Here is a 17,241-nt window from a genome sequence, read left to right as displayed (position 1 = left end):
GTAGTGAAAGGCGGGATTGAGGTGCTGGAGGATGGAATCGGGGTGATGGAAGATGGATTTGGGGTGCTCAAAGGTGGGATTGGGGTGCTGGAAGGTGGCCAGTGCCACCAGGCCAGCTGCTGGCACTTGGGAGTGGGTGGCAGTGAGCTCGTGGGCAGTGGCAGCGCTTTCAACTGCATCAACCCAGGATTCCCACAGGCCGGGTTTGCTGTCCCGGTTTTGCTGTCCCGGGTTTGCTGTCCAGCAGGTTCTGGTGATGCCCAGTGGATGTTGAGGATGCCCAGTTGGTCCTGGGGATGCCCAGCAGGTTCTGGAGATGCCCAGCAGGTCCTGAGGATGCCCAGTGGGTGTTGAGGATACCAAGAAGGTCCTGAGGATGCCCAGCATGTTCTGGGGTGTCTAGCTGGTCCTGGCAATGCCCAGTGGGTGTTGAGGATGCCCAGCAGGTCCCAGGAGTGCCCAGGAGGTCCTGAGGTGCCCAGGAGGTCCTGGGAGTGTCCAATAGGTCCCGGTGATGCCCAGCTGGTCCTGAGGATGCCCAGTGGGTGTTGAGGATGCCCAGCACATCCTGGCAATGCCCAGTGGGTGTTGAGGATGCCCAGCACATCCTGGCGATGCCCATCTGGTCCCAGGAGTGCCCAGCAGGCCCACGAGGGATGCCATGGGCAGTGCCAGCAGTGCTGGTGGCATTGGGGGACGGCCACCAGCCCCGGGGCCACCGGGTGGGCGAGGAAGGAACGGAGAGTGAAGATCTGAGCGGGCCGGGCCGGCTGCTGCCATGGCCACCCCAACAAAGCTCCCGCTCCTCTTTCTGGGCTCTGTCCCTCTGGGAATTGTGTCCCCGTCCAGTCTGGGCACCGCTCCTCCCGTCCCCTCCCTGCCCTGGAGTGGCTTTGGGGACCTCTGGGGTCGAGGGGTCTCCCATAAACCCCCCTCCCTCTCGGGGCCTCTCGGGGTCAGGGGGTGACACTGAGGGGGGGTGGCTTTGGGGACGCTCGGGGCTGCCCGTGCCAGGGGTGGCACCGGGACCAGCTGTGCCCCCAGACGGGGAGGGGGCTCAGAGGGGCTGGGGGGGACCTGTCCAGGTGGGATTGGGAATGTGGGAATGTCCCATGGGGCTTAATGGGAATGTCCCAAGAGGTTTAATGGGAATGTGGGAATGTCCCATGGGGTTCAACAGGAATATGGGAATGTCCCACAGGGCTTAATGGGAATGTGGGAATGTCCCGTGGGGTTTAATGGGAATATGGGAATGTCCCACTGGGGTTTAATGGGAATGTCCCACAGGGCTTAATGGGAATGTGGGAATGTCCCACTGGGGTTTAATGGGAATGTGGGAATGTCCCACTGGGGTTTAATGGGAATATGGGAATGTCCTATGAGGTTTAATGGGAATGTCCCACTGGGGTTTAATGGGAATATGGGAATGTCCCATGGGGTTTAATGGGAATATGGGAATATCCCACTGGGGTTTAATGGGAATGTCCCATAGGGTTTAATGGGAATATCCCACAGGGTTTAACAGGAATGTTCCACGGGGTTTAATGGGAATGTCCCATGGGGTTTAATGGGAATATGAGAATATCCCACTGGGGTTTAATGGGAATGTCCCATGGGGTTTAATGGGAATATGAGAATATCCCACTGGGGTTTAATGGGAATATCCCACGAGGTTTAATGGGAATGTCCCATGGGGTTTAATTGGAATATGAGAATGTCCCATGGTGTTTAATGGGAATATCCCACAGGGTTTAACAGGAATGTCCCATAGGGTTTAATGGGAATGTCCCATGGGGTTTAATGGGAATATCCCATGGGGTTTAATGGGAATATCCCACAGGGTTTAACAGGAATGTCCCATAGGGTTTAATGGGAATGCCCCATGGGGTTTAACAGGAATGTCCCATGGGGTTTAATGGGAATATCCCATGGGTTTAATGGGAATATCCCATGGGTTTAATGGGAATGTCCCAAAGGGTTTAATGGGAATGTCCCACTAAGCCCCTTTAGGGTCTGGGGGCTGTGGGTGCAGCCACTTCCCCCATTTCCTGTGAAATCCTCGGGGTGAGGATGGGAAATGATCCCAGGTCACTGCTCGGGATGTGGGCACCCAAACCCCTCCAGAACCCCCAGCCCAGCTCAGCAACCCCCAAATCCCAGCAGCAGCTCCATTGCTTCCTCTTCTCCCCTGCCCTTGAGTGAAAAAAAAAAAAAAAAAAAAAACCCAAAAAAAAAAACAACAATAAAAAAAGAAATTCCCAGGGAAGAAAATAACAGAAAATAACGGTGTGGGGGAGGAAAGAGCCGGGAGTCAATGGGAACTTTCCCGGCTGCTGAAACATAAACAGCCCTTCCGTGTTGACACAACATTTTAAAGGTTTCACGGCGGGGGAAAAAAAAAAAAGGCTCCTTGTCAACAGTGCCCGAGGCAGCCCCTGTCCCCTGTCCCTATCCCCTGTCTCTGTCCCCTGTCCCTGTCCCCTGTCCCCTGTCCCTGTCCCTGTCCCCTGTCCCCTGTCCCTGTCCCCTGTCCCTGTCCCTGTCCCCTGCTCCTGTCCCTGTCCCTGTCCCCTGTCCCTGTCCCTGTCCCTGTCCCCTGTCCCTGTCCCTGTCCCCTATCCCTGTCTCTGTCCCTGTCCCTGGATTGGATTCCATGCGGAAGGTGGAGATGGAATTCCCGCAGCTGCTGCAGGGTGAGGAGTGTGGGGCGCTGGATTTGGGGTGTGGGGAGATCCTGAGGGGTCCCCAGGTATGAAAAACCTCGTGGATCCAAGTGAGCTCCTGGTTTTCCATCCCAAAATGTGTGGGAATCGTGTCCGTCTGTCCGTTTGTCCAGCTGGGGGGCTGCCAGTTGTTCCCCTTGCTCCGTGCCAGCCTTGCCATGGCACACAAAAGGGGTGGGTGCAAAAAGAAAAGACAAAAGGGTTTAGCAGCACTTAATCCTTTTAATGATTCCATGGGTTTCCCTGAAATTATGACTTCATTATGAAATAATTCAAATCCCCTTTTGGAACTGGAAAAGGGGAAACCCTTTGGGATTGGAAAAGAGGAAACTCTTTTGGGATTGGAAAATGGGAAAACCTTTTGGGATTAGAAAAAGGGAAACTCTTTAGGGACTGGAAAAGGGGAAACTATTTTGGGGTTGGAAAATGGGAAACCCTTTAAGGATTGGAAAAGGGGAAATCCTTTAGGGATTGGAAGAAGGGAGACTTTTAGGGATTGGAAAAGGGAAAATTATTTTGGGATTGGAAAAGGGGAAACACTTTAGGAAATGGAAAAGAGGAAATCCTTTGGGACTGGAAAAGGGGAAATCTGTAGGGATTGGAAAAGGGGAAATATTTTAAGGATTGGAAAAGGAGAAATCCTTTTGGGATTGGAAAAAGGGAAACACTTTTGGGGTTGGAAAATGGGAAATCCTTTAGGGATTGGAAAAGGGGAAACCCTTTAGGGTAGGAAAAGAGGAAATCTTTTGGGATTGGAAAAGGGAAAAACCTTTTGGGATCTGGAGGAGCCTGGGGATGTTTTAGCGGGTTGTAATCTGCAAAACCCTTTGAAAATCCCAAACCTGGGAGTTTGGGAGCTCCGAGAGGCCCCGAGGGAGGTGAGCTCAGAGGGCCTCACCTTTGGGGCGTTTGTAGGGCCGGGGGATGATTGATTTGGGGCATCAGGAAGTTTCCACGCTGGCCACCAGCCAAGCTGGCAAGGATGGGAGCGGGAAGAATTCCCGAAGTGCTCCCACAATGGGACCGTTCCACTCGGGCTGAGCCTCACAATGGGGCCGGGCTGGCATCCAGGGCGCAGCGGTGCCAGGGCTGCCAGGGGCACCGATCCCCCCCTGTGCCCCACCTGGCCTGCCCAGGTGAGCTCTCCTGTTCTGATCTCTGTTCCCGCCTTTGCCCTCCGCGGTTCGGTCAGGGAGCGGCTCCGGAATTCTCCTCAGGGATTTCTGGGGTGCTGGAATGGAATTGGACGTCAGGAATTTCCAGGGGGAAAAGAGAAGTGGGGGATGAACAAGGAGTAAAACTCGGGGTGACCCCCAAGTTGGAAGGCGGATTTTGGGGCAAAGGAGCAAAACTCGGGGCGATCCCCAAATTGGAAGGCGGATTTTGGAGCAAAGGAGCAAAACTCGGGGCGATCCCCAAGTTTTAAGGCGGATTTTGGGGTCTGCCCCTGGCGCGTTGTGATTTTGGGGGCCCTGGGAATGTGGGGTGGCCTCTCGAAAATCCAGGCACGGCTGGGAGCGAGGGGGCTCCGCTCGGTGCCCGCCCACCCCGGGGTGCTGGGGGGGTTTTGGGGTGTCCCCCCAGACCCCTCCGAGTGCCCCCCAGCCTCTGGGGGGGGTCAGGGCTCTGCGCGGAGCTCCGGGCACGGCGTGGGAGCCCCGGCGCTGTCACACGTGGGCCGGGGGCTCTGAGGGGAGGGGTCGGGCGCGGGGCCGCCCCGGAGGCGGCTGCTGGCTGGCTGGAGCGGGGCCCTCCTCCTCCTCCTCCTCCTCCTCCTCCTCCTCCTCCTCCTCCTCCTCCTCCTCCTCGCTCCCTCTCTCCGCCCGGCGCCGGGGCAGCTCCCAGAGGAGGCGCTGGGGACATGGAGCGGACCTGAGGCGGTGGCGGCGGCAGCGGCGGCAGAACCGGCACCGGGACCGGCACCGGGACTGGCAGAACCGGCACCGGGGTGAGACCGGCACCGGCACCGGGGCGGGACCGGCACCGGCAGCACCGGCGGAGGCGGCACCGGGGCTCAGCGCAGCGGAGCTGTGAGTGCGGCCGGGGGGGAGCTGGCACAGCCCGAGGGGCACCGATACAGCCCCGGGGGCACCGAGACAGCCCCAGGGGCACCGAGACAACCCGGGAGGAACCGGCACAGGCCGGGGGGCACCAGCACAGCCCGGGGGCACCGATAGAGCTCGGGAGGCACCGGCACAGCCTCGAGGGGAACCAGCAGAGCCTCGAGGGGAAGCGGCACAACCCGGGGGGCACCGATACAGCCCCGGGGGGCACCGATACAGCCCCGGGGTGCCGAGCACCCTCGGGGGTCGGGGAGCACTCTCAGGAGTCGCGGCTGAGGGAACGGAGCGGGAGAAGCCCCTCAAAACCCCTGGGCTTGAGGAGGAGAAGGGAAAAGGGGAAAAGGGGCCCGGGGCCGGCCCCGCTGAGCCCCGCGAAGTTCGGGGATGTGAACTCCGCTGCGAGCGCCCCACGCAGCTCCGGGGAGCCCGGCAGGAGAGGGGTTAATTAATCCCGGCAGGAGAGGGGTTAATTAATCCCGGCAAAAGAGGAGGAGTTAATTCGGGCAGGAGAGGAGTTAATTCGGGCAGGAGAGGGGTTAGTTAAACCCGGCAGGTGAAGGGTTAAACCCGGCAGGTGAGGGGTTAATCCCCGCTCCGGGGTCTGTGCGGACACAGAGGGCGGCCCCCGCTCGTTGATTTGGGGACACGGGGACAGGGGGGACCGAGCCGGTGTCCCCACGGTGCGCAGGACAGACAGACGGACGGACGGACAGAGCCGCGTGTGTCCTGGGGTTGGTTGGTGGCCTTTGGGGGGACACGGCCGTGCCCGCCCGCAGCGCGTTGGGGTCCCCGTTGTCGCCACCTCTTGTCCCGTCCTCCATCGCTGTCCCCACGGGACACGCGACACTTTGGGTGCACCCACCCCGGGGACAGGCGACACGGGAGAGCCCGGCCGGTGTCACCCGCGGGTGGCGACAGGCTCCGACACCGCGACACTGTCGCGATAGAGGCTTCGGGAGCGGGGACAGCGCTGATCTCTGTGGCTTTGAGGGGACACAAACCTTGTCACCATCACAGCGACATCCCCGGGCCGGGGGAGACCCCACAGCGGGGATGGTCCTGCAGGACTGGGGGAAATTTGGGGAAATTTGGGGGAAATTTGGGTTTTTTAAACCCCTCGAGAGCGGAAAAATTTAATCTCGGCGATTTCAACCCGGCAAAGTTGAGCGGGGAAGGGAAACGCGGGAGCTGCGTGGTCCTGAAGGGGAGGATTTGGGGCGAAAAAGGCGAAAAACCAGAAATTTTCCGCGCTTTCCACCCCTGATGATCGATTTCCAGGGAAAATGTGCTGGAGGCTCCTGAGCACCTCGGGCTCGGAAAACTCCCCAAGAAAAGCGGCGGTGATGGATTCGGGGTGTGAAAAAAGGAGAATTAACTCGGTTAATGGGATTTTTTTCCCCGATAAGGTCCCTCCCTCCCCTATGGAGCCGATAACTCCTGTTTGTAATTCCTGCAATTTCCTCTCTCGGTTCAATTTCATTCGGAGGATCCATTCCGGTGACACTGATACACTACTTTTTCAGTCTCTTTTTTTAATCTTTTTTTTTTTTTCTCTTTTCTTTTCAAAACCAGGCGATTTTCGGATGCTTTTGTGCTGTTTAAAATAGCAGCCGGCCTTTGAGCCTTTAACAACCGCGCCAGGCTCAGGACAGGTTTTCCTGACACATTTTCACCCTCATCATCCTCTCCTTTCACACCGATTTATGCCCCTCCCATGCCACCAAAAATCCCAAATTTTTTTTTAATCCCATGTTTTTTAATCCCATGTTTTTAATTCAATTTTTTTTAAATCCCGATTTTTTTAAAAATTCCGATTTTTTTTAAAATCCCGATTTTTTTTAAATCCTGATTTTTTTTTTAAATCCCCATTTTTTTAATCCAAATTTTTTTTAAAAATACCTTTTTTTTTTTTTTTTTAAATCTCTTTTTTCTCCCTTGGAAAAATCTCAGCTCCCCCCTTGCTTTTTTTTTTACCTTCACCCTCCCCTCTCCCTAAATCTGTCTCACAGCGAAGTTTATCCCAGGCTTGGAGATGTCCTGAGGGGAGAATTTCTGGACTTTTTGTCTCCCTGCCGAAATGTCCATTATTATCATTATTCCTCCAGGCCAAGGGGGGAATCTGTGCCCTGCCAGGCTGGGGTGGGGGACGTGGAGCAGCTCGTAAAGTTGTTATGTGCTCCAGGGGCTTAAATTTCATTTATGGGCTGCAGGGGAAGGGTTTGTGTCCCTGGGAAGGGAGCACGGTAAAGCTGCCCTGGCAATGGGGTTATTTTTAATTTTGGGGTTTGCTGGGAAGGGGAACACTTTGAAAGCAATTTTTCAGCAAGATTATTTTTAATTTTGGGGGTTTCTGTGGTCCCCCAAAACGGGAACACATTGAAAGCAATTTTTCAGCAAGATTATTTTTAATTTTGGGGGTTTCTGGGGTTCCTGGGAAGGGGAGCACGGTAAAGCTGCTCTGGCAATGGGGTTATTTTTAATTTTGGGGTTTGCTGGTAAGGGGAGCATTTTAAAACAAATTTTTCAGCAGGGTTATTTTTAATTTTGGGGGTTTCTGGGGTTCCTGGGAAGGGAAGCACGTTAAAACTGCTTTTTCAGTGGGATGATTTCTAATTTTGGGGGTTGCTGGCACTCCTGGGCAGGGGAGCATTTTAAAACCAATTTTTCAGCAGGATTATTTTTAATTTTGGGGGTTTCTGTGGTCCCCCCAAACGGGAGCACATTGAAAGCAAATTTTCAGCAAGATTATTTTTAATTTTGGGGTTTTCTGGGGTTTTTGGGCAAAGGAGCATATGAAACTGCTTTTTCAGTGGTGTTATCTTTGATTTTGGGGTTTTCTGGGGTCCCTGGGAAGGGGAGCATGTTAAAGCTGCTCTGGCACTGGGGTTATTTTTAATTTTGGGATTTGCTGGCGCTCCTGGAAAGGGGAGCATTTTAAAACCAAATTTTCAGCAGGATTATTTTTAATTTTGGTCTTTTCTGGGGTCCCTGAAAAGAGGGGTACAGTAAATCTGCTCCGGCACTGGGATTATTTTTAATGTTGGGGTTTTCTGGGGTCCTTTGTGCTCAGCTGGGATCAGGGCTCTCAGGGCAGAGCAGCCGTGGGGTGAAGGTGGCTTTGGGGTGGTTTGAATCCCCCAGGTGAGGTTTTGGGGGGTCTGAACCCCCAAAAAAGGGTGGGGAATCCATCCCTGCTGGGGTTTGGGGCACAGGGATTGGGATTTTCCTGGTGGGGATGGGGGGTGGGAGAGAGAATCCCCGTGGGGTGGAGGTGGAGGGAATTTTTGGGGTGCAGGGGAAGGGAATCTTTGGGGTACAGGAGGAGGGAATATTTGGGGTATAAATGATGGGAATCTTTGGGGTACAGGAGGAGGGAATATTTGGGGTACAAATGATGGGAATCTTTGGGGTACAGGTGACTGGAATTTTTGGGATGTAGATGAAGGGAATCTCTGGGATGCAGAGGAAGGGAATCTTTGGGATGGAGACGATGGGAATCTTTGGGGTACAGGTGATAATGGGAATTATTGAGGTACAGGTGATGGGAATCTTTGGGGTACAGGGGAAGGGAATCTCTGGGATGGAGGTGATGGGAATCTTTGGGATTCAGATGAAGGGAATCTCTGGGATACAGGTGGAGGGAATCTTTGGGATGAAGTCGATGGGAATCTTTGGGGTGCAGATGACAGGAATTTTTGAGATGCAGGTGATGGGAACCTGTGGGGTGCAGGTGAAGGGAATCTTTAGGAGGAAAGTGAAGGGAATTTTTGGGATTCAGATGAAAGTGAAGGGAATTTTTGGGATTCAGATGAAAGCAATCTGTGGCACACAGGTGGAGGAAATCTTTGGGATGCAGGTGGGATGTGTGGAGGAAATCTCTGGGATAAAGGTGACAGGAATCTCTGGGATGGGTGGAGGGAATCTTTGGGATAAAGGTGACAGGAATCTCTGGGATGGGTGGAGGGAATCTTTGGGATACAGGTTTAGGAAATCTTTGGGATACAGGTGGAGGAAATCTTTGGGATGCACTGGGATGTGTGGAGGGAATCTTTGGGATGCAGATGAAGGGAATTTCTGGGATAAAGGTGACAGGAATCTCTGGGATGCACTGGGATTCAGATGAAGGGAATCTGAAGATTCTTTGGGATGCAGATGAAGGGAATCTCTGGAATGCAGGTGGGATGTGTGGAGGGAATCTTTGGGATGCAGGTGGGGTGTGTGGATAGAATCTCTGGGATGTGTGAGGGAATCTCTGGGATGTGTGAGGGAATCTCTGGGATGTGTGAGGGAATCTCTGGGATGTGTGGAGGGAATCTCTGGGATGTGTGAGGGAATCTGTGGGATGTGTGAGGGAATCTGTGGGATGCCCTGATTGATCTCTGGAAGCTGCTGCTGTCCCAGCCCTCCCTGTGCTCATCTCCAGGATCCCAACCCACAAACAACAAACCCAAACGAACTTTCAGGGATGTTGGGGTGGCCGCAGCTGCTGGCATCACTTTTGGGGGTCCCTCAGAGCCGATCCTGCGGGTTTGGGGCCTCAGGGGTGCTGTCACCCCCAGAGCCACGTTCCTGCTCGTTCCAGCTTTATCCCACTGCAAACATTCCCAGCTGGCACCAGGGCTCCGTGCCCGCTCGTGGGATGGCAGAAATCCCAAAAAAGCTTCCAAAAAAACCTCTGACCACCCAGGCACCACCTTTAACACCTTCTGGGGTCGCTGTCGGGACCACCTTCAACACCCTGGGGCAGCGCCGCTCCTGCTGTCCCGGCCGTGCTGGGGAAACTCCCGCCGCTCATTTTCCTTCAAAATCCCATTTCTTTTTTTTTTTTTTGGAGCAAAACAATCCCCTGATGGCCGGGCAGCGCCTGCCCCGAGCCCGCGGGGCCCCGCAGGAGCCGCTGCCCTCTTTTGTTCTGTGCTCCGGGGGAGAATTCCACGGCTCCCCATGCCGGGATTCCCAGGGCTGGAAAAGAGATTTGGGATCCTGGAGCCCCTAAAGCCGCCCTGAACCCCTGGGGAAAGAGAGGGGGGGGTCTGAGCTGCTGCTTTTGGGGGGCTGAGAAAAGTGGGGGGAGCTGGAGGGGCTCAGGGCTGAGGATGGAGGAGAGTTTGGGGGGCTCAGGAGGATCTAGGGGGGATCAGAGGTGGGGAAGGAGAAGTTTTGGGGGACTCACGAGGAGCTGGGGGTGTTGGGGGTGGTTATTGAGGAGCTGTGGGGCTCAGGAGGAGCTGGGGGGATCAGGAAGAGCTGAGGGGGGCTCAGGGATGGCAGTGAAGGATCTGGGGGGCTCAAGAGGAGCTGGGGGTCTGTGGGGTCTCAGGGATGATTATGAGGGATCTGGGGGGGATCAGGGATGATTATGAAGGATCTGGGGGGATCAGGAGGAGCTGTGGGGTCTCAGGGATGATGATGAAGGATCTGGGGGGGATCAGGAGGAGCTGTGAGGTCTCAGGGATGATTATGAGGGATCTGGGGGGGATCAGGGATGATTATGAAGGATCTGGGGGGATCAGGAGGAGCTGTGGGGTCTCAGGGATGATTATGAAGGATCTGGGGGGGATCAGGAGGATCTGAGAGGGCTGAGGAGAAGCTATGGGGTTCTCAGGAGGATCTCGGGGGGCTGAGGAGGAGCTGTGAGGTTCTCGGGAGGATCTGGGGGGCTCAGGAGGATCAAGGATGATAATGAAGGAGCTTTGAGGCTCGGGAGGAGCTGAGCAGCCCCAGACGAGCCGCGGAGCTGCCGGAGCCGCTGCTCTCAGCGGGAGGCAGAGCCGGGAGAGCCGCGCTGCCCCCGGGCCGGGCCGGGCTGAGCTGAGCCGGGCTGAGCCAAACCGTGCTGAGCTGAGCCGAGCCGGGCCAGGCGCTCTCAGGCCGGGGGTCCCGGCAGCTCCGCGGCCACCCCGAGAACAGAGCTGGGCTCTCCGGGCTCTGCGCGCTCCTCCCTGCAGCATTTTTGGGTTCTGGTTCAGGTTTGGGTTCGGGTTCAAGCTCAGATTGGGTTTGGGTTTGGGTTTGGGTTTGGGTTCGGGTTCGGGTTCAGGTTCAGACTGGGTTTGGGTTGGGATTGGGATTTGGGTTTGGGTCCTAATTTGGGTTCCAATTTGGATTTGGGTTCAGGTTCAAGTTTAGGTTTGGGTTTAAGTTCGGGTCCAGATTCTGGTTCGGGTTCAGGTTTGGGTTTGAGTTCAAGTTCGGGCTTGGATTCAGGTTCTGGCTCTGGTTCTGGTTCTGGTTTGGGTTTGAGTTCGGGTTCAGGTTCTGACTCTGGTTCTGGTTTGGGTTTGAGTTCAGGTTCAGGTTCTGGTTCTGGTTTGAGTTTGGTTTTGGGTTCTGATTTGATTTGGGTTTGAGTTCAGGTTTGAGTTTGGGTTCAGGTTCTGGCTCTGGTTCTGGTTTGGGTTTGAGTTTGGGTTCAGGTTCTGGCTCTGGTTCGGGTTTGGGTTTGAGTTTGGGTTCAGGTTCTGGTCCTGGTCCCGGTTCTGGTTCGGGTTTGGCTTTGGGTTCTGATTTGGGTTTGAGTTCAGGTTCGGGTTCAGGTTTGAGTTCAGGTTCTGGTTTGGGTTTGGGTTCTGGTTCTGTTCTGGTTTGGCTTCTGGTTGGGGTTTTGATTCAGGTTCGGGTTCGGGTTTGGGTTTGGGTTCTGGTTCGGTTTGCTTTATTCGCACCACAGGGAGGGAGCTCGGGCCGGAGTTTTGCGCGATGCATCAGCGCTCCCCACCCGCTTTAACCCAGCGGGGAACACGCAGAAGGGAAATAAATTAATGCAGTTTCTGACAGTTCTGCTGGAAAACATCTCCGTGTTTCCAGCCCATCCTGCACCCTCCAGGGAGCCCCTGCAGGGCTGGGGTCTGCCCTGGCCCCCACAGAGCTGCCGGGTGCTGGGCACTGCCCGGGCTCCTGCAGCTCAGGGAGCTACAGAAAAGCAAAATTCCAGATATTTCAGACTTGGGAATGGAGCTTTAAATTGCAGAGAGGCAAAATTTCAAATATTTCAGATCTGGGAATGGAGCTTTACATTGTAGAGGGGCAAAATTTCAGATATTTCAGACCTGGGAATGGAGCTTCACATTGTAGAGGGGCAAAATTTCAGATATTTCAGACTGATCCCTCCAACAGCCCCAAGGGGTCACCTGCTGTGGGGATGGCTTGGAAAATTCGCTGCCCTGACCCTGGGGATGGCAAAAATTTGGAATGGCAGAAATTGGGAGTTGCAGAGCTGAGAATGGCAGAAATGGAGAATGGCAGAGCCTGGGATTGGCAGAAATGGGGAATGACAGAAATGGGCAATGGCAGAGCCTGGGGACTGAGAGAAACTGGGAATGGCAGAATTGGGAATTGCAAAGATGGGAATATTAGAATTAGGAATGGCAGAAATGGGGAACGGCAGAACCAGGAGTGCCAAAGATGGGAATGGCAGAGCCTGGGAATGGCAAAGCTGGGAATGGCAGAAATTTGAAATGGCAGAAATTTGAAATGGCACAATTAGGAATGGCAGAGCTTGGGAATGGCAAAAATGGGGAATGGCAGAACCTGGGGATGGCAGAGCTGAGAATGGCAGAGCCTGGGAATGGCAGATATTGGGAATGGTAAATCTGGGGAATGGCAGAGTCTGGGAATGGTAAAGCTGGGGAATGGCAGAGTTGGGAATGGCAAAATTGGGAATGCCAGAGCTGGGGAATGGCAGGAATTGAGAATTGCAGAGCTGGGAATGACAGAGGTGGGGAATGGCGAACCTGGGAATGGCAGAATTAGGACTGGCAGAGCCTGGGAATGGGAGAAATAGGGAATGGCAAAGCTGAGAATGGCAGAGCTGGGAATGTCAGAGCTGAAAAATGGCAGAAATGGGGAATGGCAGAACCTGGGAATGGCAGAAATTGGGAACAGCAGAACCAGAAATGCCAGAGCTGGAGAACGACAGAAATGGGAATGGCAAAGCTGGGAATGGCAGAAATGAGGAATGGCAGAACCAGGAATACCAGAGCCTGGGAATGGCAGAGTTGGGAAATGGCAAAGCCTAGGAACGGCAGAACCGGGGAATGGCAAAGCTGGGGAATGGCAGAATTAAGAATGGCAGAACCGGGAATGGCAGAACCAGGAATGGCAGAACCGGGAACACCAGAGCCTGGGAATGGCAGAGCCTGGGAATGGCAGAATTAGGAATGGCAGAACCGGGAACGGCAGAACCAGGGACGGCAGAGCCTGGGAATGGCAGAGCTGGGGAATGGCAGAGCTGGGGAATGGCAGAGCTGGGGAATGGCAGAATTAGGAATGGCAGAACCAGGAACGGCAGAGCCGGGGAATGGCAGAACCGGGAATGGCAGAACCGGGAATGGCAGAGCTGGGGAATGGCAGAGCCTGGGGATGGCAGAACCGGGAATGGCAGAACCAGGAACACCAGAGCCTGGGAATGGCAGAACCAGGAACGGCAGAGCCTGGGAATGGCAGAACCGGGAATGGCAGAACCAGGAACGGCAGAGCCTGGGAATGGCAGGGCCGGGAAGGAACAGCAGCTCCCGAGCAGGGCGGCCGCTGGGGAATGCCAGAGCCCGGCCTTATCTTTTGTCTGGAACAATGGAGGGCTCGGCCCCATTGTTCTGCTCTCACGCCCAGCGGAAAGCGGGGTCCCCCGGGGCACGGCTGGCTCGGGAGCGTGCCCGGAGCCGCGGCGGGGACGGGCGGGGGTGGCACGGGTGGCACGGACCCCGCGCGGCTGCTCCAGCGGGGAGCCCCGTCCCGCTGCTTTTCCATGTGGATTTTAGGAGCAGGGAGGTCCCCCGGAGAGCCCAGCTGCAGGATGGGCAGGGCAGAGCAGGATTTGCTGCTTTTAGGGGCTCTTTTAGGGATTTGGGTTCTCTGGGATCCCGTTCTGGCTCCTTGCTGTTGGGTTTCCTCTGGTTTGTGGGCTTGCGCTGGGAATCTGGCTGGGGAAAACACGTTTTTGGATGTGGGATTTGTGTGTTTTCCCCGAAAAAAAGCTCATCCTGGGGGCTGGGCAGAGCTGGTACAGCCCAGGGAACAAACACAGGAGCCTGGGACTCCTCAGACTGCAAACACCCAAAATTCCCCCCACCAAATCCATTTGTTTTCCTGGAGGCCAGAGCTGCCAATTCCCACTGCTCAGAGGGCCCAGGGGACACTGGGACAGGGCAGGGAGTGACACAGGTGCCACCAACACCACGAACCCCTCGTGTGCTGTGGGACATGGGGAGATCAGTTTGATATCCCATCCCAAATGGGGAGGGCAGGTGGCTTCTGGTGTGTGATGGGATTTTGTTGTGCAGGGAAAACAACCCCAAAAACCTTTGATCCCAAAACCCTCATTCCAAAACCCTCATTCCCAAAAACCTCATTCCCAACCAAAAGTTCTGGTCTGTGCTGAATTTCTGTTGTGCAGTGAAAACCACCCCAAAAATCTCATTCCCAAAACTTTCATTCCCAGAACCCCTTGTTGCCAAAACTTCTGGTCTGTGCTGGATTTTTGTTGTGCAGTGAAAACCACCCCAAATCCCTCATTCCCAAAACTCTCCTTCCCAAAACTCTCATTCCCAAATCCCTCTGCTCCCCCCGAGGTGAGGAGCCCACCCCAGAGCTGAATTTGCTGGTTTTTAATTCCCCCAAACGCAACAGGGAGAGGAGGGTTGCGACCCAAACCCCAAATCCATCCCTTTGGGATTGTCGCAATCCCGAAGTCGCTGCTCCCAAATCCCTTTGGATCCCGCAGCGGGACGCGAAGTGGGGTGTCCCAAACCCCAAATGCCAAACCCCAGAACCAGGGGGTGTCTCTGTGAGCTGAAATAATGCCCCAAAAATGACAAAAGAGCGGCAGCAATGGCTGCTGGGCGCTCCTGCAGCTCCCGGCACACGTGAGGCCGCGGAAGCGCCGCCGCCAGCGGATGCTCGGCGTCACCCCAAGGTGGGGGGTGAGCTCAGGAACCCAAAGCCGCACCCCAAAGCAGGCAAACGGCACCCAAACAACCCCGGCTGGGCGAGGAAACGGGGACAAAAATGTTCTGCTCAAGGGGTTTCATCCAACCCATCCATCCCTGACCCCTGTGAGCCCAACGGGAACGGAGTCAGGGCTGAATCTGGGGAGGGATTTGGGGGCAGGAGATGATTTGGGGGCAGGGGATGATTTGGGGACAGATGATTTTGGGGAAGGGAATGACTTTGGGGCAGGAGATTATTTTGGGACAGGAGATTATTTGGGGGTCAGATGATTTTGGGGCAGGGGATGATTTGGGACAGGAGATGATTTTGGGGTAGATGATTTGGGGGTAGATGATTTGGGGGTCGGGAGATGATTTTGAGGCAGATGATAATTTTGGAGCAGATGATTTGGAACAGGAGATATGATGTGGGGACAGGAGATGATTTTGGGGCTGGAGATGATTTTGGGGACAGGAGATGATTTTGGGGGAGGAGATGATTTAGGGGCAGGGGATGATTTTGGGACAGGAGATGATTTTGGGACAGGTGAGGAGCAGCCAGTGGCACCTTTTCCCTCACAGTGAAGTTCATGAAGGCCCTGATGGCTCCTGGGGCACCTCCCAAATAACCATTAAAAAATCCCATTACTGGAACATGAAGCAACCCCAACATCCGGAAGTCCCCGCACCCCAAATTTGGGAATTGTCTTCATGTCCCCCCCATGTCCCTTTTTGTCCCTCCATGTCCCTTTTGGGGACAATCTGGAGGTGAGGACGTGTTTGCTGCAGCTCAGGATGCTTCAGGGACCCCAAAGGTTTCCGGGGCGCTGCCGGCTGCGGCCGCGGGGCGGAAACGCGGCCCCAAAAGATTTTGGGGTGCGATTGGGAGCTTGGGTGCTGCTGGTGACAGACCCCAGAGCTGGCTCTGAGCACCCTTGGGTGCTCCTGGGTGTGCCCAGCAATCCTGGGAAACTCCAGGGGGATTGGTGCCCGCAAATGGGAAAAGGTGGAAAAAGAACGGGTTGGTGGAAGGTGGAAAATGCCGTAAAAGGTTGAGAGTTGGGGGTTGTGGATGTGGGGTTTGACATGGGGATGGACACCCCAAAAACCTGGAAGATATGGAATTATTGGAAGGTTTAAAATCCCATAAAAGCTCAAGGATAGGTGGTTATGGATATGGGGTTTGACGGGGGATGAACCCCGAAACACCTGGAAAAATAAAGAATTATTGGGAGGTGGAAAATGCTATAAAAGCTCAAGGATGGGAGATTGTTGTCTGGGATGAACTCCCCAAAAACCTGGAAAATAAGGAATTATTGGAAGATTGAAAATCTCATAAAAGCTCAAAGATGGGGGGTTATGGATACGGGTTTTGACATGGAGTGGACCCCAAAAAACCTGGGAAAATAAGGAATTAATAGAATGTTTAAAATCTCATAAAACTCAAGGGACTGGGATGGACCCAGCACCAAGTTCTGCACATCTCCAACTCCACCCATGGGTTTCCCATGGAAAAAGAGTTTGAGAAGAGCTTCCCTCCCACTGGGAGCTGCAGGGCAGGAGGCCGAGCCCTGCTTTGGGATTTTTTTTTCCCAATAGGGCCAGGAAAAGGATTGGAAATCTTGGCCCTCCCTCCCTCGGGCGATCAGAAAATCTGCTTTAAATTCTGGTTTAAATCCTGCTTTAAATTCTGGTCTAAAATCTGCTTGAAATTCTGCTCTGAAGTCAGGTTTCAAGTCAAGTCTGGTTGAAATCCCTGATTAAAATCTCAGTTTGCGCTCGGCGCCTCAGCCGAGCCCCCCGCCCCCGGCCGTGCCTGGAAACGCTGAGTGACACGAGTGACACAAAAACGCCACCGAGATCGGCCACCCCGATAAACCCCGCTCTGGGGCCAGGGCAGGGCAAGGAGGGAGCCGTGCCAGGCTCACCGTGCCAGGCTTGCCGTGCCAGCTTTTGGGTGAGTTGTCCCCATCCTCATCGCAGATTTTTTCTTTATTTCTCCGGGTTTTGTCACTTTTTTGAATTTCGTTCCCATCGTCTTGGGGAGCAAGGGGGTGGAGGAGCTGCTCCAGGGATTTCTGCTGGAGGATTTCAGGATTTCTCTGGATCCCCAAAGATCTGGAGCTACCCCCAGAACCCCTCTGTGGGTTGTGGGGATGATCCCAAACTCTGCTGGGTTCGGGATAAAGGCTCAGCACCCATGGGAGTTTGGATCCAAAATATCTTTTAAAGTTTATTTCTGATGAAGGAAAAAAAAAAAAGGTAAATCCCCATTATTCAGAGCGCCAGGGTTGCCTCTATTTTGGATCCAGTTTTAAAGTTTATTTCTGATGCAGGAAAATAAAATGGGAAAAAAGGGTAAATCCCCATTATTCAGAGCGCCAGGGTTGCCTCTATTTTGGATCCAATTTTAAAGTTTATTTCTGATGCAGGAAAATAAAATGGGGAAAAGGGTAAATCCCCATTATTCAGAGCGCCAGGATTGCCTCTATTTTGGATCCAAAACATCTTTTAATATTTATTTCTGAT

General features: G+C 54.3%; 1 protein-coding gene across 1 annotated transcript in view; it reads left to right on the top strand.

Annotated features, from left to right (window-relative positions):
* Positions 1 to 4,700: 4,700 nt before the first annotated feature.
* Positions 4,701 to 17,241, top strand: part of SOX13 (SRY-box transcription factor 13) — a 29,559-nt gene continuing 17,018 nt past the window's right edge. The window contains exon 1 of the mRNA XM_058039595.1: positions 4,701 to 4,753. The gene's annotated coding sequence lies outside the window, so the exon portion shown is untranslated. The remainder of the gene's footprint in view (positions 4,754 to 17,241) is intronic.

Source organism: Melospiza georgiana, chromosome 23 (genome assembly GCF_028018845.1).
Source record: "Melospiza georgiana isolate bMelGeo1 chromosome 23, bMelGeo1.pri, whole genome shotgun sequence".
NCBI classification, from domain to species: Eukaryota; Metazoa; Chordata; class Aves; order Passeriformes; family Passerellidae; genus Melospiza; species Melospiza georgiana.
The sequence above is the reverse complement of the archived record's forward strand: the minus strand, read 5'-3'. Positions and strand labels throughout refer to the sequence as shown.